The sequence below is a fragment of the Rousettus aegyptiacus genome, unplaced genomic scaffold, assembly GCF_014176215.1.
Source record: "Rousettus aegyptiacus isolate mRouAeg1 unplaced genomic scaffold, mRouAeg1.p scaffold_m13_p_15, whole genome shotgun sequence".
Classification (NCBI taxonomy): Eukaryota; Metazoa; Chordata; class Mammalia; order Chiroptera; family Pteropodidae; genus Rousettus; species Rousettus aegyptiacus.
The window spans coordinates 25,481,539-25,504,022 of NW_023416290.1; positions in this window are offsets into that span (position 1 = coordinate 25,481,539).

A 22,484-nucleotide genomic window follows, 5' to 3' on the forward strand; every position below is an offset into this window, starting at 1 on the left:
TGTATTTCTCTTCACCTATTCCATATCAGCATCTGAGCTATTGCTGGCCAGACCCAGAAGTTTTGGTGGTGTGAAACCTTGTTAGATGAATGTTAAAGAGGTAGACATGGGAAGACATGGCAGACACCAACTTTACTGTGAGGAGCACACTTCTGTTGGGAAATGCAGTTCTGTTGTGGAGTGCAGTCTATTGCATGGGGCACTCAGTCATGTGTGCACTTCTCCTGCTCCGCTTTTTTGTGCTCCCCTTCTACTCTCCCTTATTTTCTCCAGAGGACTGTATGTCTCCTCGCATAGCAGAGTACAAAATTGGTATTCAGTCACACATGCATGATACAATAAGCTGAAGTATGTTTACATATTTTCTAATTCTGGAGTCCTAATCTAGCCTTGGTCCTGGATCACAGCCAGATTTTGAACCAGCCAGACCTTAGGCCAGTCAGGTCTTGGATTGGCTAGGCCTTGAATAACGGCCAGACCTTGGATCACAGAGAGACTTTGGGCCAGTCAAGCCTGGCACCCACACTCCAAGTGTTTTCAAATCACATCTCATAAACTTTTCTTTTTCAATATTTCAGTGTTGATGCATTGGCCATTTATGACTTCCTTCTTGACAATAGTGGCCTAAGGTCCCCATACATGAATTGTGCAGGAGTCCCACATGAAGTTGTCAAGACTTTGTGCTCAAAATGACTCATCATTTTTGCTACAATACAGCAAAATGGCAGGTGCTGTTTCCACCACCCTAAAGTAGTTTCCTCAAGCAAATACAGCCTCCAAATTTCAATGCAGTTAATGTGTGACAACAGCTCCCATTGTCTTCAAGCCTATTGCCTGATCACAGGCAAAATCTCAGGCCAGTTAACTGATGAAAATTGTATAGTTGCCTATACCACTATCCTCAGACAAGTTTCCTCATGTAGACATGACTTTTGGATTGAAGGGCAGTTAGGTGCCTATCTCAGCCACGTTCTATTACACAAGGACTCTGTTTTTCTGTGTTTATGTGAATTTTACCAAGAAATGTAGGAGGATAACTCAAAAGTCAGCACCACACCAGCACTCCAATGTCACATTAGCTCTCTGTGATGCCCTCAGGCCAGTCCCTTGATGGTCATGTGAATCCTGAGGGAAACCCACGTGAATACTTGCAACAAGATTCTCTGGTGAGTTCAATAGAATTTTCCTCTACTTGCTTAAACCAATGATTTTCAGAACACGTTGAAAGAACTACCTCAATGTCAATACCTCAGAAATCTTTCAATGGTCGTTAAGCCAGTCTTTCTCAGAATTTGTAGTCTGAGGTTTGCTATAGAAGAACTCTGAAGTAGCCACTCTTTGCTCCATGAAGAGTTACCTTCAATGCTTTAAAATTTTCTCTACAGTACAGCAAAATAGTGGATGTTCTTTCCATTGTTATCCAGGCCCTTCCTCTAGCTTTCAATGTGCCAATGTGCGACTGCCACTTATACTATCATAAATCAGTTTTCAGGACAATAGATAAAACCTCAAGTGAATTAACAATCATTGTCTGGCCACATATACCATTGATATCAAGTAAGTTTTCTAATGTGGACATGACATTCCATATGAGGTCAGTTAGCAGGCTGTCTCAGCCACCTTTTATCACATACGGACTGATGTTTTATCAGTGTTCATGTGAATTTTATCAAGTGATCTGCACTCATCATTCCAAAGGGAGCACTGTGTCATCCCCATGTGTCACATGATCTCCCTGTATTTCATCCAGGCCAGTCTCGATGGGCATATGATTCCAAGGGGCAGTCATGAGATTCTGTTGTGACTCCCAAGGGGCCATGTTCCTGAGCTTAACACTGTCTAATTTTGAACAGACTAGGCTCAAGACCTACTCTCACTACCAATATCCTAGACCCTGTGATAGAAACTAAAGTGCAGTACATGGCCCAGAGATCAAAGTGGTCTAGTCTTATGAAAAAGAAAGGAGACCTTCGTTCATGGTAACAGTATTATCCTCCCTTCAAATGATGTAGACTGGAGACCTGGGACCATGACAGAGAGCCAGTCTCTTCCTATTACTAATACAACGGAGCCCTGCACTGAAGCCACCAAAGCTATCCTCATTGAAAATTAGTAGATTGGAGACATTAAACTGCAGGGCCAGCCTTTCTTCTGGTAAGAAAATCTTTCCTGGAGAGCTAGAACCTTGGCTCCAGACCTGGACTTTTTGTTAACAGCAAAAGTCTAATTTATAGCAGACTAGGCAAAACAAGTACTCACACTACACCCAAGGAAGGCCCTGTGAACAGAAACTCATGTGGAGAGTACGACCCACAAACAAAGTAGTCTTCTCTGAATGAAAGGAAGAATGGAGGCCTCCTTTCGAACCAGCAACACTGTCTTCCCTGTAAAGGATGTGGAGTGTTGTCATGGGCCCAAGGCACAAAGCCTGTCTTTTCCTAACCATAAGTACAAAGGAGACTGGGACTCATGGCACTAAGCCTGTCATCTGAAGTAATAGATAATAGCAGGCCTTAACCCACAGGGCAAGCCTGTCCTCAGGTGAGAGAATCTTAACTAGAGAACTAGGATCTTGTCTCTTGCCTGGATTTCTAATCAGGAACCAGAGTCCTGACCTTGGTTTGCAGATTCAATCCCTTCCCCTATTTCCAGGAAGTAGATTTGAGAAATTGGACCACAACATTCCTTTTGTCCTTCCCTAAGAGACTAAAAGGATGGTCTGGGATCAGATTTCTAAGCCTGTCCTCTCTGAACAAATCTCGCATTCGGTCATAGGCAGGCAGCAAAACCCTTCATTATGGAAGAAAAAAGAGAACAGGGATGTGGAAATCAGCAATAAGCCTGGACCTCGTAAAAGGAACTAGTTGGCAGCCCCAGGCCCACAAGATCAAGAACATCCAATTGGTAACAAACTGCAGATTGAAGACCAAGGCTCACAACCCCCAGCCTTGCCCCTGATATCAGAAACTATTGAGGAGACGTTGGCCCACAGAACCAAGCTGTCATCTCCCAATAGGAGCAAGAATAGAGGACCGGTTTAAGGTTCCAAGACCACCCTGCCTTTGAAGCATTTACAATAGAAATTTGGGCCAAAGGCACCACCTCTTGTCATCCTAAAAGTCCATTCAGTGCAACCTCATCCCATACCACCAATTTTCACTTCTTCAATTATTGAAAGGTGACCATAACCTACAAGCACCAAGCCTTTCCCCTAGTAACAAAAAGTAGTGTGGGTACTTAGAAACTTGGTACAAAGCCTGAACTACTCTTTCAGGAACACAATTAGGGAGCTTGGACATATGGCCAATCATTTTTTCTATATCCAGGAAGTAAGTAGAGACCTTGGCCCACAGAATCTAGCCTAACTTTTTTTAACGGAACCTTAGGTGGAGGACTTGGCACATGGTAACAAGACCACCTTGGCAAAAATTTTTTAAAAAGTTGATAGAAGTCCATGGCCCAGGGCAGTCCTCTGCACGTATCAAAGTAAACTCAATTGTAAAACGTTTCACACACTCAAGCATAGTTCATTCTAAGAAATAGTGTGAAAACCTATGCCCACAGCAACAATACTAGTCACCTGGTAGACACACGATTCCCCTGGGGTCTTCCTTGTCACCCACGTGGACCTCCCAAGGTGTTAACTTTACCCTGCTTGATTTCCTAGTGATTGCTACATGATTTTTCAGGTAACTTCCACCATATTCATCTTCCCCTATCCTCAACAAAAGTTTTTATAATCAAGTCTCATAAATGCTTCATTTTCAACACTAGGGGCCCAAGATCCACATGCAAGAATTGTGCAGGAGTCCCACTTGAAGACATTAAGAGTTATGCTCAATGACTTAGCATTTTCGCTATAATACTGCCAAATGGAGGCTTCTGTTTCCACCTCTCTAAAGAAGCTTCCTCAAGCAGAGTCAGCCTCCAAATTTCAACATGTCCAATATGTGACTGTGCCTCCACTGCCATAAAGAAGGTTTCCAGATAAAACCTCAGACAATTTAACAATCATTGTCTGGCTGCATATACCATTGACCTCAAGTAAGTTTTGTAATGTGGACATGACGTCCAGATGAGGTCAGTTATCAGGCTTCTCACCATCTTCTGTTACACACAGTCTTATGTTTCCTCAGTGTTTATGTGAAATTTATCAAGGAATATACACTTATTATTCCAAAGGGAGGACTACGTCATCCCCATCTATCACAGGATTTCCCTATGTTTTATGCAGGCCAGTCTCTTAATGGGCACATGATTCCCATGAGGCGGTCTCTTGATCCTGTCGTGACTCCTACAGGGCCATGCTCCCGAGGTTGATACTGTCAAATTTTGAACAGACTAGATAAAGACCTACTCATACTACCAATATCCTAGACCCTGTGAGAGAAACTTATGTATAGTACATGGCCCACAGATCAAAGTGGTCTGGTCTTACAGAAAAGAAAGGAGACCTTCATTCTTGGTAACAGTATTATCCTGCCTTCAAATGATGTAGAATGGAAACACAGGCTCATGACACAAAGCTAGTGTCATCCTAAAACTACTACAACCGAGTTTGGTCTAAAGCTACCAAGCTTGTCCTCATTGAAAATTATTAGATTTGAGACCTTAAACCATTAGGCCAGCTTTTCTTCTGGTAGGAATACCTTTCTTGGGGAACTAAAACCTTGTCTCCAGGTCTGGACTTTCTTAGAGGAGCGAGCATGGTGATATTGGCTTGCATATCCAATCCCTTCACCTGTTCCAGGTGATTGAGCTGAGACCTCAGGCCACTGCATTTCTTCTGTCTTGGGACAGAGACTCAAGTGGTGGCCTGGCCCCATAGTTCTAAGCCTATCATCTCGGAATGGATGTCAAGTAGTGTCCTAGGCCCACAGCAACAAGCCTGTTTTTATGCAAGGGAAACTAGAATGGAGACTTAGAACTGTGACATCAAGCATGGACTCTCCTAACAGGAACTAGAATGCAGGCCCAGGCTCCCAAGGTCAAACCATCTAATATATAACAGACTAGGTGACACAACTACTCACACCATACCCAAGGCAGCGCTTATGAATAGGAACTCATGTACAGGGTACAGCCCTCAAACAAAGCAGTCCTCTCTGAACAAAAGAAAGAATGGAGGCCTCCATTCCTACCAGCAACACTGTTTTCTCTCAAAGGATGTGGAGTGTTGTTATGAGCCCAAGACACAAAGCCTGTCTTTTTCTAACAATAAGTTACAAGGGAGATTGGGACCCATGGCACTAAGCCAGTCCTCTCTGAGAGGTACTACATAGGAGACCTTAATCCCCAGGGCAAGCCTGTCCTAAGGTAAGAGAATCTTAACTCGAGACCTAGAACTTTGTCTTCTTCCTGGATTTCTAATCAGGAACCAGAGTGCTGACCTTGGTTTGCAGTTTTAATCCATTCCCCTATTTCCAGAAACCAGTTTTGAGAAATTGGACCACAGCATTTCTTCTCTCCTTCCTGAAGGGGTGGCCTAGAATGACCTTTCTAAGCTTAACCTCTTTGAACAAATGTCACATGTGGTCCTAGGCAGGCAGCAAAAACCTTTCTTTATGGGAGAGAAACTAGAACAGTGACTCTAGAAATTGGAAGCAAGCCTGGATCTCATAAAAGGTACTAGTTGGCAGCCCTAGGCCCACAAGGTCATGACCATCCAATTGGTAACAAAATCCAGACTGAAGACCTATGTCAACAACACCCAGCCTGGGCCCTGAGACCTGAAACTCTTGGGAAGCCCTTGGCCCACAGAACCATGCTGTCATCTACTAGGAGGAGGCAGAATGGAGGACTTGGTTCATGGCTTCAAGACCATCCTCCCTTTGAAGCATTTATAATAGAAATTTGGGCCAAAGGCATAAACCTGTGTCATCCTAACAGTCCACTTAAAACAACCTGGTCCCACATCACCCATTTTCTCTTTTATAAATATTGAAAGGTGACCATATCCTCTTACAGCACCAAGCTGTTTCTGTGGTAACATGAGGTAGTATAGGCACTTAGAAACTTGGCACAAAGCCAGGAGCCAAGCACTGTTCCTATTTCTAGGAAGTAGAGCAGAGATCTTGGCCCACAGAATCTAGCCTTTTCTTAATGGAACCTTAGGTGGAGGACTTGACACATGGAAACAAGAACATCCTGTTAGGGGGGGAAAAAATCAATTGACAACCATGGCCCTGGACCCAGTCCTCTGCCCAGAAAAGAAGAAGTAGAGTGGATGTCTGAAAACACCACACCATGCCATTCTCATTTTCAAGGTAAACTCAAATGTAAAATGTTTCACACCCTCAAGCCTCGTTCATTCTAAGAAGTAGTGAAAATTTATGCCCACAGCAACAAGACAAGTCACTTGGTAGACACATGATTCCACAGGGTCTTCCTTGACCCCCATGTGAATCCTACGACAGGTTCATTTGACCCCCGTGCGATTCCCTAGTGATTGCTATGTTATTTTCAGGTGATTTCCACCATATTGCTCTTCTCCTTTCCTCAACCATGTGTTTTCAAGACACGTCTCATAAACTCTCCATTTTTAATTTTCCAGCATAGATGCGTTGACTGTTAAGGAATTTGCTCTTGACATTAGTGGCGTAAGGTCCACATACAAGAATTGTGCAGGAGTTTCACCTGAAGCCTTTAAGAGTTACGCTCACAATGACTCAGCATTTTTGCATAATATAGCAAAATGCCGGCTTCTGTTTCCACTGCTCCAAATTAGCTTCCTAAAGCAGACTCAGTGTCTAAATTTCAGCACGTTTAAGGTGTGAGACCCATTCACATTGTCAGGAGCCATTTTGAAACATGTCGGGAGCCATTAAGAGACACTGAAGAAATTACGTAGCTGATAGCCATAAAGCAACTACTGAGACTGCTTAAACAATGGTTCTAGGAAGCAGGTGTGGAGTTAAATGTTACTGACCCTGGAGGAGAGGTTTGCCTCCTAAAGAAATCCTCTTAAGATAGTGGAATGTTTTACAGCCCAGAAAAGGATGTTTGTACCCTGAGGGAAGGATATATAGGAACTTATGTAAATATCAGCATTCCTATGGTAATGTACATTGTGCTTTGCCATTGTACTCTGTGCTTTGCTATGTACTCTGCTATTGTATCCAAAAACTTATATAAAGGCTGTGCTAAATAAACTCGGGGCTGCAGCAGTGACTGTATGCCCTCCCGAAGTGCTTTCCTGTCTTCTTCTTTTTTCTGAGGCTTCACCCCCCTCTTTTAGGTGCTGTTCAATCTTTGCCGGCGGGCTCCGGCATCACATTGCCTTCAAGCGGGTTGCCTGGCCACAGATGAAACCTAGACCAGTTAACTAATGACAATTGTCTGGTAGCCTATACTGCTATCCTCAGGCAAGTCTTCTTATGCAGACATGACCTTTCGATTGAAGGACAGTTAGGTGCCTATTTCGGTCACACTCTATTACACACTGACTATCCTTTTCTCAGTGTTTATGTAAATTTTACTGAGGAATGTAGAAGGGTAACTCAAAAGTGAGTGCCACATCATGACCCAAGTGTCATGTGATCTCCCTGTGATATCCTCAGGCCAGTCTCTTGATTGTCACATGAATCCCACTGGAAAGCCAAAAGAATACTGCAAGATACCCTCTTTTTTGAAACAAGATTCTCTGGGGAGTTCTATCGAATTTTCTTCTGCTGGCCTAAACCAAAGGTTTTCAGAACATGTTGAAGGAACTGCTTCACTGTCAATACATTAGTTATCTTTGCATGGTTGTTATGCCAGTCCGTCTCAGAATTTGTAGTCTGAGGTTTGCTATAGAGAAATTTTGAGGCAGCTGTTCTTCAGGTCATGAAGAGGTATCCTTACAATGACCCAGCGTTTTTCTGCAATACAGTAAAATGGTGGCTGTTGTTTCTAATGCTATCCAGTGGCTTCCTCACAGCACACTAAGCCTCCTATTTTCCATGTGGCCAACCTGCTACCACAGCCTCCGCTGACATAAAATTGAATTCCTAAAAACAAACAAAACCTGAGGCGAATTAACAATCATTGAATGGCTGCATATACCATTTACTTCATGTAAGTTTTGTAAAAATAAGACATGACATTCGATTGGAGATCAGATAGCAGGCTGTCTCGGCCACCTTTTGTTACACACAGACTAATGTTTTCTGAGTGTTCACGTGAATTTTAACAAGTGATATGCATTTGTCATTCCAAAGGGAGTACTACGTCATCCCCATTTGTCACATAATATCACTGTGATTTAGACAGAACATTCTCTAGATCTGCATGTGATTTCCACGAGCAGTTACGTGATCCTGTCTTGACTCCCATGGGGATATGCTCCCGAGGTTAACACGGTGTAATTTTAAACAGACTAAGCTAAAGACCTACTCACACTACCAACATCCTAGACCTTGTGACAGAAACTAATGTTCGGTGCTTGGCTCACAGATCTAAGCTATCTAACCTTACAAAAAAAGAAAGAAAACCTCCATTCATGGTAACAGTATTGTCATCCCTTCAAACAGTATAGATTGGAGACCAGGGTACATGACACAAAGCCAGTCTCTTTCTAACACTAATACAACGGAGCCCTGGTTTTGAACAACCAAAGTGACTCCCTCTTAGGTATAAGACTTCATTTTAAGCACAGGCCAGTTTCCGGAAAAGACGCAGATAGTGAGACGATCACCCCACCCTAGACTCAGCCAATCAGAGCAACTATGGAAAGTAACTCTCCAAATTCCCCGCCTTGTTCCTTGGTGCCATCACCCAGCCAATCCTGCTAAGCAACAAGCTCGTTGTGCCAATCCTATAACGCCAAGACATCACTCCCCACGCTTACGATTTTTCCCTTCAAATACCCTTGAAGCCCCATGTTCCGGACCGCCTCCTACTCACTGCTGCATCAGTGTGCGGACTGTGGTCCGGACTCGAGTCTGAAATAAACTCCCTCTTGCTCTTGCATCGGTGTTGGCTTCTTGGTGGTTCGTGGAGATACGAGTCGGGGCACAACAGTCTAAAGCCACCAAACCTGCCGTCATTGAAAATTAATAGGTTGAAGAACTTGAACAGCAAGGCCAGCCTTTCCTCTGGTAAGAATATCTTTATTGGAGGACTAGAACCTTGGCTCTAGGTGTGAACTTTCTGTTGGCAATGAGAGTGGTGACTGGTCTGCAGTTCCAATCCCTTCACCTGTTCCAGGAGGTTGAGCTGAGATTTGGGGCCATAGAATTTCTTCTGTCATTTCCTAACAGAGACTGAAGTGGTGGCTTATGCTTATGGTTCTAAGCCTATCCTCCCTGAACGAATGTTGAGAAGTAGCCTAGGTCCACGGGAACAATCCTGTCTTTATGCAGGGGAAACTAGAATGGAGATGTGGGCCTCTGACACCAAATCTGGACTATTCTCACAGGAATTAGAGTGCTGGCCCAGCCTCCCAAGATCAAGACCGTCGAATTTATAAAAGACTAGATGATACAACTACCCATCCTACAACCAAGATATCTCCTTTGAACAGAAACTTATGTGGAGTGTGTGTCCCACAAACAAGATGTCTTTTCCGAACAAAAGGAGAATGGAGGTCTCCGTTCATACCACAACACTATCTTCCCTTGAAAAGATGTGAAGTGGTAACACGGGCCCAAGGCACAATGCCTGTATTTTCATAACCAAAAATAAAAGGGAGAGTGGGATCCAAGGCACTGAGCCTGTCCTCTCTGAAAACTAGTGGATAGGAGACCTTAATCCCCAGGGCAAGCCTGTCCTAAGGTAAGAGAATCTTAACTCGAGACCTAGAACCTTGTCTCCTGTCTGGATTTCTTATTAGAAACCAGAGTGCAGTCTATTTCCAGAAAGTAGAGCTAAAAAATTGGCCAACAGCATATCCTCTGTCTTTCCCAAAACAGAGACTAAGGTGTGACTGGTGCCCACTGTTTTATGCCTGTGGAGACATAGGCCCACAGCAACAAGCCTTCTTTATGGGTGAGAAACTAGAATGAAGGCTGTGGTTATTTTCACCAAATCTGGACCTTCTAAAAGGAACTAGTTGGCAGCTCCAGGCCCATAACGTCAAGACTGTCCATTTGGTAACAGAGTACAGACTGAAGACAAGGGCCTACAACACCCAGCCTGGCCCCTGCTACCAGAAACTCTTGGGGAGACCTCAGCCCACATAACAAACCTGTCATCTCCTAGGAGGAGGAATTAAAGAGGACTCAATTCACAGCACCAAGATTGTCCTCCATTTAAAGCATTTACAATAGAAATTTGGGACAATGGCACCAACTTGTGCCATGCTAACAGTTTGTTCAGCCTAACCTGGACCCACCTCAACAATTTTTCCCTTTTTCCAATTATTGAAAGGTGACTGTAAATTACAGCCTGAAGCCTTTCCCCTGGTAATTGAATGTAGTGTGGGCACTTAGAAATGTGGCACAAAGCCTGGACTGTTCATTCAGGAATTTGATTGGGGAGCTTGGAAACATGGCCCAGCATTATTCCTATTTCCAGGAAGTAAGTAGAGACCTTGGTCCACAGAATCTAGCCTAAATTTTCTTAACAGAACCGTAGGTGGATGACTTAGCACACGAGAACAAGACCTTCTTGCTAGAAAAAAAAAAATCAATAAAAGTCCATGGCCATGGTCCAAGTCCTCTGCCCAGACAGGGGAAGTAGAGTGGATGTTTGAAAACATGACACCATGTCACTCTCATTGACCAGATGATGTCGAGTAGAAAACATTACATGCACTCAAGCCTGGTTCATTCTAAGAAGGGGAGTGAAAATCTATCCCCACAGCAATAAAACTAGTCACATGATAGACACACAATTCTTGCAGGGACTTCCTTGACCCCCACGTAAATCCCACGAGGTGTTCTGTTGACCACCTAGTGGTTCCCTACTGATTGCTCATAATTTTCAGGTGATTTCACCTTATTCCTCTTCTCCTTTCCTCAGGCAAGTGTTTTCAAATACGTCTCATAAACTCTCCATTTTCAATATTTCAGCATTGATGCCTTGGCCATTAAGCAATTCCCTCTCGACAGTAGTGGCCTAATGTCCGCATACCAGAAGAGTGCAGGAGTCCCACCTGAAGCCATTAAAGAGTTATGCTCACAGTGACTCAGCATTTTTGCTACAACACAGCAAAATGGTAGCTGCTATACCCACTGCACTAAAGTAGCTTCCTCAAGCAGACTCACCCTCCAAATTTCTTTTTTTTTTTTTTAAGTTTATAGGGGTAACATTGGTTAATACAATTATATAATTTTCAGGTGTACATTATCATTTGACATCTATATTCTACTGTGTATTTATCACCCAAACTCCAGTTTCCTTCAGGTACCATATATTTAATCCCCTTAACCCGGTTTACCCTTTCCCTATGCCCCTATTTTGACCCTCTTTACTCCGTCTAGCACCCCCCTCCTCCTCTATCCAACTAGTACGCACTTCTCTATAGAGGACTCTATAGTCCCCTGGTAACCACTAGTCTATAGTCCATGTTCATGAGTCTCTGTTTGTCCTGTTCATTTGTTGCTTTTAGGTTTATATCCCACATATAAGTGATATCATGTGGTTTTCACCTTTTTCTGTCTGGCTTCTTTTGCTTGGCATGATTATCTTGAGGTCCATCTATGTTTTGCAAATGGCAGTATTTCATCTCTTCTTATGGCTGAGTAATATTCCATTGTATATATGTACCACACTTCTTTAGCCAATCTTCTATCATAGGACACTTAGGTTATTTCCATGTCCTGGCCAGAGTGAATAATGCTGCTATGAACATTAGTGTGCAACTGACTTTGGGGATATGGGTTTTCAAGTCTTTGGGGTAAATATCCAGTAGAGGCATTGCTGGATCATATGGTAGATCAATTCTTCGTTTTTTCAGGAAACTCCATACTGTTTTCCATACTGGTTGTACCAATTTGCAGTCCCACCAGCAGTGTATGAGTGTTCCTTTTTCTCCACATCCTCTCCAACATTTGTTATTACTTGTCCTGTTAATTAATTATATCTATTCTAACAAGTGTGAGATGGTATCTCACTGTTGTTTTAATTTGCATTTCCCTAATAGCTAGTGATGTTGAGCATCTTTTCATATATTTGTTCGGCCATTTGTATTTCCTCTAGGGTGAAATATCTGCTCAGGTCTTTACCCATTTTTTGACTGGATCATTTGTTATTGTTGTTATTGAGTTGTATTGAGTTCTTTGTATCTTTTGGATATTAGGCCCTTATCAAAGGTGTTGCTTGCAAATATATTTTGCCATTCGGATGGTTCTCTCTTTACCTTGCTGATGGATTCTTTTGCTGAGCAGAAGCTTTTTAGTTTGATGTAGTCCCATTCATTTGTTTTTGCTTTTACTTCCCTTACTTTTGAGGTCAAATTCATAAATCCTCTTTCAGTCCAAGGTCCTTGAGTTTCGTTCCTATGTTTTCTTCTATGTATTTTATTGTTTCAGGTCTTATATTTAGGTCCTTAATCCATTTTGAGTTAATTTTGATGTGTGGTGATAGACTGACTATACTCTAGTTTCATTCTTTTGCAGCTAGCTTTCCAGTTTTCCCAGCACCATTTATTGAAAAGGTTTTCCTTTCTCCACTGTATGTTTTTGGCTTCTTTGTCAAAAATTGTCTGCCCATATAAATATGGATTTAAGGCTGGACTCTCAATTCTGTTCCACTGGTCCATGTGTCTGTTTTGCTGCCAATACCATGCTGTTTTGATCACTGCCACTTTGTTGTAAATTTGAAGTTGGGCAGAGTGCTGCCTCCAGCCTCATTCTTTTTTCTCGGGATGGCTTTGGTGATTTGGGCTCTTTTGTGCTTCCATACAAATCTGATTATTTTTTGTTTTATTTCTTTAAAAAATGCTGATGGGATTTTGATGAGGATTGCATTAAATCTGTATAATGCTTCAGGTAATCTGGTCATTTAACTATGTTGATTCTTCCATTCCAAGGACATGGAATATCTTTCCATTTCTTTGTATCTTCTTCGATTTCTTTTAATAGGGTCTTATAGTTTTCATTATGCAGGTCCTTCGCATGTTTTGTTAGATTTATTCTTAGGTATTTTATTCAATTGCAAATTGCAATTGCAAAAATAATTATTTTTTTTGTTGCAATTGCAAAAGAAATTATTTTTTCCACTTCTTTTTCTGACACTTTATTATTAGAGTATAGGAATGCTATGGATTTTTGAACATTGATTTTATATCCAGAGATTGTACTGTATCTGCTTATTGTTTCTAATAGTGTTCTTGTGGAGTCTTTAGGGTTTTCTATGTAGAGAATCATGTCATCTGCAAATAGTGACAGTTTGACTTCATTTCCTATTTGGATGCCTTTTATGTCTTTCTCTTGTCTGATTGCATTCGCTAGGACCTCCAATGTTATATTGAATATCAGTGGTGATAGTGGATCGTCTTACCTTGTTCCTGGTCTTAGAAGGAAGGTTTTTAGTTTTTCACCATTAAGTATAATGTTGGCTGAGGGTTTGTCATAAATAGCCTTTATTATGTTAAGCTATTTTCCTTGCATACCGATTTTCTTAGATGTTTTGATCATAAATGGATGCTGTATCTTATCAAAGGCTTTTCTATATCTATTGATATGATCATATGATTCTTATTTTTTAATTTGTTTATGTGGTGTATCACATTAATCGATTTGCATATGTTGAACCATCCTTGTGTCTCTGGCATGAAGCCCACTCGATCATGTTGTATAATCTTTTTATTATGTTGCTGTATTTGGTTTGCTAGTATAGTATTTAGGATTTTTGCATCTGTCTTCATGAAAGGTGTTGGTCTGTAGTTTTCTTTTTTTGTGTTGTCTTTACCAGGTTTTGGTATCAAAGTAATATTGGTCTCATAAAATGAGTTGGGAGGTATTGCCGCCTCTTTGATTTTTTGTAAGAGTTTGAGGAGAATAGGTATTGGATCTTTTTTGAATGGTAGAATTCACTGGTGAAGCCATCTGGTCCTGACTTTTCCTTTTTGGTAGGTTTTTGATGATTGTTACGATTTCTATACTGCTACTCAGTCTATTTAGATTTTCCAGTTCTTCTTGATTCAGTCTAGGAAGATTGTATTTTTCTAAGTACTAGTCCATTTCTTCTAGGTCATTAAATTTGGTGTTATATACTTTTTCATAGTATTCTTGTATGATCCTTCGTATTTCTGTGATATCAGTCAAAATGTCCCCTCGTTTATCTCTGATTTTGTTTATTTGTGTCTTTTCTCTTTTTTCTTTAGTGAATCTAGCTAGGGAATTGTCAATTTTATTAACCTTCTCAAAGAACCAGCTCTTTGCTGCATTTTCTTTCTATTGTTTTTGTTTTGTTTTGTTTTCAATTTCATTTATTTCTGCTCTAATTTTGACTATTTCTTTCCTTCTGACTTTAGGCTTCATTTGTTCTTCCTTTTCTAGTTTTTTTAAGATGAAGCATTAGGTTGTTTATTTGGGCTCATTCTTATTTTTGGAGATAGGCCTGTAATGATATAGTTTCCTCTTATGACTGATTTTGCCATGTCCCAAAAGTTTTGATATGTTGTACTATTATTATCATTTGTTTCTATGTATCTCTTGATCTCTCTTTTTGTTTCTTCTGTGACGCAGTTATTCTTCAGTGGATGTTGTTTAATCTCCATGTGTTTGTGGTTCTTCCTGCTTTCTTTTTCCAGTTAATATCTAGTTTGAAAGCATTATGATTAGAGAATATGGTTGGTATGATTTCAACCCTCTTATATTTGTTGAAGCTATCTCTGTGTCCCAGTATGTGGTCAATCTTTGAGAATGTTCCATGTGCACTAGAGAAGAATGTATAGGCAGCTGTTTTGGGATGGAATGCTCTGTATATGTCAATTACGTCCAGTCGGTTAATGTGTCATTTAAGGATGTTATTTCCTTATTGATTTTCTGTTTAGATGATCTGTCCATATCTGACAGTGGGGTATTTTGGTCCCCTACTATGATAGTGTTTTGGTCTTTCTCTCCCTTTAGTTCTATTAGTAATTGCTTTACATAATTTGGGGCTTCCTGATTGAGAGCATAAATATTAATGAATGTTATGTCTTCTGGGTGCATGTTTCCCATTATCATTATAAAGTGTCCCTCAGTATCTTTTTTTACCTTTTTTATTTCGAAGTCTATTTCATCTGTTATTAGTACCTCTATTCTTGCTTTTCTCTGGATGCCATTTGCTTGAAATATCATTTTTCACCGTTTCACTCTGAGTTTATATTTGTCTTTGGAGCTGAGATGTGTCTCCTGGAGGCAGCATATGGTTGGGTTTTGTTTTTTGATCCATTCTGCAACTCTGTGCCTTTTTATTGGTGATTTCAGTCCATTTACATTTAAGGTGATTATTAATATGAGGTCTTCTTATAGCCATTTTATCTTTTGCTTTCTGGTAGCTTGGTGTTTCCATTTGCTTCCTCGTTCTTGTATTTCTGTTTTTGTTTTCTTTTTATTTTGGTTGGCTTTTGTGAGTTTTCCCTTTGATTCTATTTGTTTTATGTTACATACTTCGGTTCTGAATGTTTGGTGTGAGGTTACCATTACAAGTATGAAAAGAGTAGTTATATACAGTCATCTATTTTCTTCCGAGCATGCCTTATCTCCGTTTCCCTTTGCAAATTTGAATCTTTGAATCTCCCTCTTTTTAGTCATTGTTATCTCAATTTGTTCTTCTGTATGCTGAACGTTCATTACTATCTTGTTATAACAATCTTCTTCTTATTATTTAAGCTTGTTCTTAGTAAGGGTTGCACCCCCCCCTGCTTTTGTTTCTCTGATATTCACTTTACTCCTAATTATGTTTTTTTTTTTTTTTTTGTCATTTTGTTTTAGTTGAACTGACACTTTTCAGTATTTCCTATAGTATAGGCCTCGTAGTGGAGAATTTTCTCAGCTTTTGTATTCTGGAAAAGTCTTAATTGCTCCTTCATATCTAAAGGAGAGCTTAGCTGGATATATTCTAGGCTGGTAGTTCCTTTCACTTAGTAGTTTAAATATTTTATTCCATTCCTTTTGGACTTGTAAGGTTTGTGCTGAGAATTTCAAGGATAGTCTAATAGGTTTACCTTTATAAAGTACCGATTTTTGTGTTGTTGTTTTGTTTTGTTTTTCTTCTCCCTGGCTGCCCTGAGAATTCTGTCTTTCTCATTGATTTTTAATAACTTAAATATAATGTGTCTTGGTGAAGGCCTTTTGGGGTTGAGATAATTGGGTGTTCTATCAACTTCTTGAATTCCAAGCTCCAGCTCGTTCCTTAGATATGGGAAATTCTCATCCACTATTTGTCTAAAAATGCTTTCTAGTCCCTGCTCCTTTTCTTTGCCTTTGATAATGCCCATTATTCTTATTTTTCCTCTCCTGATGGTATCGGCTAGTTCTTGAATTTCTCTTTCATTATTTTTCATTCTTCAGTCTCTCTTCTTCCTTCTGATTTATTTCTAGATTTCTGTCTTTGATATCACTGATCCTTTCCTTCATTTGGTTGTCTCTATTTCCCAAGCTTGCTATTTAATTTTTCAACTCTTTCAGTGTGTTTTTTATCTCCAGAAGTTCTATTCTGTTCTTTTTGAGGGTTTCAATCTCCTTGCTGTGCTCATCTAGTTATTTTCATTCCTCATATTGTTGATATGACTCATTTCGGAACTCATTGAGTTTTTTCAGAAGTATCATCCTGAAGTCTCTGTCATTTAAGTTGTGTATTTCTATGTCTGAAAGCTTTTTTTTTCTGGAGATTTTTCTCTTTCTTTCTGAGATGTCTTGTCGCCTTGGTAGTTCATGGTGTTTAATGGTCTATTTCTCCACCTGGACATTAATGGAAGTGTATTCTGCTGTTTTTCCAGAAAGGAGTTTGTAATATAAAGGTCTCTCTGCAACCTGCAAGAAAGAATGCGCTTTTCTTTTGGTTTTCGGTAGGTGATGTCTAAGTCTCTTGGACCCCTTTTAAGGCTTTATATAAAGCCTTAAATTATCTTTTTTAAAAAAAATTTCTTCTAGATATTTAATCATGCTCACTACACTCACTATCAGTCCCTGACAGTGTCAGTGACAGTCTTGGCAGTGTTTACTCAGATTCCCATGGGACTCTGCAATGACCTGTGTCAGAGGGTATGTGGGGAGGGGACCTAAGGGTTGGAAGTTGAGGGCTGTGGTTCAACCTCGGTTTTGAAACCGGTGTCAATAAAAATAAACTGTTGTTTCTCTGCAGTCCCATCCCACTTCTCTGTCTTCTGCCCTGATGACTGGACCCTTCCGCCCAGCATAGGGAGGCTCCCAGAAGTACAGGCAGAGCTGTTCAGGGAAATTCTTGCACCTCCATCCCTCCCCCTCCTTCTTTAGGGAGCTCTGGAGGCTGCAAGAAGCACCTTTTTTATTTCTCCCAGTCCACAACCCAACACTCGGGCTTCTCACCTGTGGTAGCTCTTATGCGCAGATCCCACACTCAGACATGCTGGTGTACAGTTTGGGTATTTTTTGTTGAGTTTAAGATGTTCAGCTTATTGTTGTTTCAAGGAGAGAGATCTGTGGACATCTCTCACTCTACCATTTTTCTACCTGACCACCCTCCAAATTTCAACGTGATTAATGTGCAACAGCAACTTCTATTGCCTTCAAGCAGATTGCCTGACCACAGATGAAATCTCAGGCCAGTTAACTAATAACATTTGATTGGTAGCATACATCACCGTCCTTAAGCAAGTCTCATGCAGACATAACCATTAAATGACGACCATAAAGAGGCTCTGTTACACATGGACTCTCCTTTTCTCCATGTTTATGTAAATTTTACCAAAGAATGTAGTAGGGAAATTCAAAAATGAGCGCCACACCATCATCTCAATGTCACATGATCTCCCAATGATGCCCTCAGGCCCTTCTCTTGATGGTCATGTGACTCCCGCAAGAAAGCCACATGAATACTGTGAGATATTTTTGTTCTTGCTACGAGATTTTCAGGTGACTTCCACCTCATTTGCTTCCACTATTCTAAACCAAGGGTTTTCAGAACACATTGAAAGAACTGGCTCAATGTCAATACCTCAGCTTTCTTTCCATGGTTGTTAAGCCAGTCCCTCTCAAAATTTGTAGTCTGAGGTTTGCTACAGAGAAATTCTGAGGCAGCTGTTCTTTTCGACATGAAGAGATATCCTCACAATGACTCAGTATTTTTTCTACAATACAGCAGAATGGTGGTTGCTGATCCACCATTATCTGGTCACTTCCTCACAGCAAAATCAGCCTATAGTTTTTAATGCGACCAATGTGTGACGCCCGCCTCCACTGCCATAAAGAAGATTCCCTGACAGCAAACAAAAATTGAAGCGAATTAACGATCATTGACTGGCCGCATATACCATTGACCTCACGTAAGTTTTGTAATGTGGACGCGAAATTCGATGGGAGGTCAGTTGGCAGGCTGACTCAGCTACCTTCTGTTACACACAGACTAATGTTTTCTCAGGGTTTGTGTGAATTTTTTCAAGCGATATGCATTCGTCATTCCAAAGGGAGCACTATGTCATCCCCATATGTCACATTTTTTCCCTGTATTTCATATGGGCCAGTCTCTTGATGGACACGTAATTCTCATGGGAGGACACATGATCCATCGTGACTCCCGTGGAGCCATGCTCCTGAGGTTGACATTATCTAATTTTTAACAGACTAGGCTAAAGACCTATTCACATTACTAACATCCTAAACCCTGTGAAAGAAACTAATGTGCTGTGCATGGCCCACAGATCGAAACTGTCTAAATTAAAACAAGAAAGAAGACCTCCATTCATGGTAACAGTACTGTCTTTCCTTAAAATGATATAGACTGGGGACCCAAGTCTATGACACAAAGCCAGTATCTTCCTAACACTAATACAATGGAGACCTGGTCTAAAGTCACCAAGCCTGTCCTCACTGAAAACTAGTAGATTTGAGATCTTAAACTGCAAGGCTAACCTTTCTCTGGTAAGAATATCTATCTTGAAGAACTAGAACATTGGCTCCAGGCATGGACTTTCTGTTAGGAGTGAGAGTTGTGACTTTGGCTTGCATTTCCAATTCCTTCACCAAATCCAGGTGGTCAAGTTAAGACAACGGGCCATTGCATTTCTTCTGTCTTTTCCTAACAGAGACTGAAGAGCTGGCCTGGGCCCATAGTTCTAAGCCTGTCCTCTCAGAAGGAATTTCAAGTGGTGTCCTCGGCCCACAGCAACAAATCTGTCTTTAGGCAAGAAAAACTAGAATAGAGACTTAGGCCTGTGACGCCAAGCATGGACTCTTCTAACAGTAACAAGATGCAGGCCCATGCTCCCAAGGTCAAGACCATCTCATTTGTAACAGGCTACGTGAAACAACTACTCACACTACACCCAAGGTATCCCCTGTGAAAAGAAACTCATGTGGAGAGTATTGTCCACAGACAAAGCTATCTTCTCAGAACAAAAGAAGAATGGAAGCCTCCATTCATACCAGCAGCACTGTCCTCCCTTGAAAGGATGTGGAGTGGTGACATGGGCCCAAGGCACAATGCTTGTCTTTTGGTTACATAATGTAATCGGGCAAAAATGGCGGCTGTTGTTTCCACCTCTATCCAATCACCTCCTCATAGCACACTCAGCCTAAAATTTCCAAAGCAACCAATGTGCGGACAGCTGTCTCCACTGCCATAAAGCAGTTTTCCTGACAACAGACAAAACCTGAAGCAAAAAACAATCATTGACTGGCCACATATACCGTTGACTTCAAATAAGTTTTGTAATGTGGACACGAAATTCAATGAGAGGTCAGTTATCAGGCTGTCTCAGCCACCTTCTGTTACACACAGACTAATGTTTTCTCAGTGTTTATGTGCATTTTATCAAGTGATATTGTCAGGGTTTGAGGTATTGCTGACCTGATCCAAAAGGTTCGATGGCGTGAGGCCCGGTTGGATGAACACATAAAAGTTAGACATGAGAATGAAACGGCAGGCACCAACTTTACTGTGCAGAGAGCACTTCTGTTGGGAAGTGCAGTTCAATTGGGGATGCAGTCTTTTGCACAGGGCATACAGTTTTGCGTGCACTTCTCCTGCTCCCCTTTCTTGTGCTCCCTTTCTGCTCTCCCCTCTGCTCTCCCCTTCTCTCTCCCCTTCTTCTCTCCAGGGGAAAGCATGGCTCCCGACATAGCAGAGTACAAAAGTGGCATTTAGCCACACATGCGCAACACAATAAGCTCAATTATGTTTATATATTTTCAAAGTCTAGGGTCCTATTCTTAGCCTCAGGCCAGGATCTCACCCTGACCTTGGAACAGCCAGATTGAGGGCCAGCCAGGCCTCGGATCAGCCAGGCCTTAAATAAAAGCCAGATCTTGGATCACAGCCAGACATTGGATCAGTCAGGACTGGCACCCACAGCAAGGGAAACTAGAATGGAGACTTAGGCAAGTGACATCAAGCTTGGACCCTCCTAAGAGGAATTAGAGTGCAGGCCCAGGCTGCCAAGGTCAAGATCCTCTAATTTATAACACGCTAGATGAAACAACTATTCACAATACAAACAAGGTATGCCCTGTAAATTGAAAATCATGTGGAATGTATGGCCAACAAAGTCGTCTTCTCCAAACAAAAGAAGAATGGAGGACTCTGTTCGAACTAACAAGACAGTCTTCCCTTGAAAAGATGTGGTATGGTGACACAGGCCCAAGGAACAATGCCTATCTTTTCCTAACAAAGGTACAAGGGAGACTGGGACCCAAGGTACTAAGCCTGTCCTCTCTGAAAACTAATAGACAGGAGGATTTAACCCATAGGGCAAGTCTGTTCTCAGGTAAGAGAATCTTAACTCAAGACCTAGAACATTGTCTCCTGCCTGGATTTCTAATCAGGAACCAGAGTGCTGACCTTGGTTTTCAGTTCCAATCCCTTCCCCTTTTACAGGAAGGAGAGCTGAGAAAATGGCCCACAGCATTTCTTCTGCCTTTCTCTAACCGAGCCTGAAAGGGTGGCCTAAGCTCAGGTTTATAAGCCTATCCTCTTGGAACAAATGTCTTCTGGAGACCAAGGACCACAGCAACAAGCCTTCTTTATGGAAGAGAAACTAGAATGGAGATGGTAGAAATAAAAACCAAGCCTGGACCTCCTCAAAGAAACTAGATGGCAGCCCCAGGGCCACAAAGTCAAGACTATCCAATTGGTAACAAAGTCCAGACCGAAGACCTAGGCCCACAAAACCCAGCGTGGCCCCTGCCATCAGAAAGAGTTGAGGAGACCTTGGCATACAGAACCATGCTGTTAGCTCCTAAGAGGAGGAAGAATGGAGTACATGGTTCATGGCACCAGATTGTCCTCCCTTTAAAGTATTGATGACAGAAGTTTTGACCGACGGCACAGACTTGTGTCATTCTAACAGTCTGTTCAGCAAAACCTGGTCTCACATTAAAAAAAAAAAAATTTTCAGTTATTGAAAGGTGACCGTAACTTACAGCACCAAGCCTTTACCCTGGTAACAGAAGGTACTGTGAGCACTTAGGAACTTGGCACAAAGCCCGAACTGTTCTTTCAGGAACTCAACTGGAGAGCTTTGAAGTATGACCAAACTTTGCTTATATATGCACCAAGTAGAGTAGAGACGTTGGCCCACAGATTCTAGTCTAACTTTTCTTATGGGAACCTTACGTGGAAGACTTAGCATGCAGTAAGAAGACCATATTGGTTAAAAAAAAAAAAAAAAGTCGCTAGAAGTCCATTGCCCAGGATCCATTACTCTGTCTGATCAGGGGAAGTAGACTGGATGTTTGAAATCTGGACACCATGCCGTCTCTTTGTTAAGGTAAACTCGAGGGGAAAACATTTCATGCACTCGAGCCTGGTTCATTCTAATAAATAGAGCAAACACCTATGCCACAGCAACAAGACTAGTCACATGGTAGACACAAGATTCCAGTGGGATCTTCTGTAATCTTCATGCAACTCCTGCGAGGTATTCACATGACCGCCACGTGAATCCCTAGTGTTTGCTACATAATTTCAGTTGACTTTCACTTTATTCTTCTTCCTCTATTCTCAAACAAACCTCAACTAAATTTTGTAATGTGGATATGACATTTGATTGGAGGTCAGTTAGCAGGTTGTCTTGGTCACATTTTGCTACACACAAGCTCATGTTTTCTCAGTGTTTTTGTGAATTTTATCAAGTGATATGCACTCGTCAATCCAAGGGAGCACTACATCATCTCCAACTGTCACGAGATCTCCCTGTGTTTCATACAGGCCAGTCTCTTGATGAGAACCTGATTCCCACGTATGGTTACGTTATCCTGTTGTGACTCCCGTGGGGCCAGGCTCACAAGATTAATACTATATAATTTTGAACAGACTAGGGTAAAGACCTGCTCACACTACCAACATCCTAGACCCTGTGACAGAAACTAATGTATAGTGCACGGCCTACAGATCATAGCTGTCTACTTTTACAGAAAACAAACAAACAAACAAAC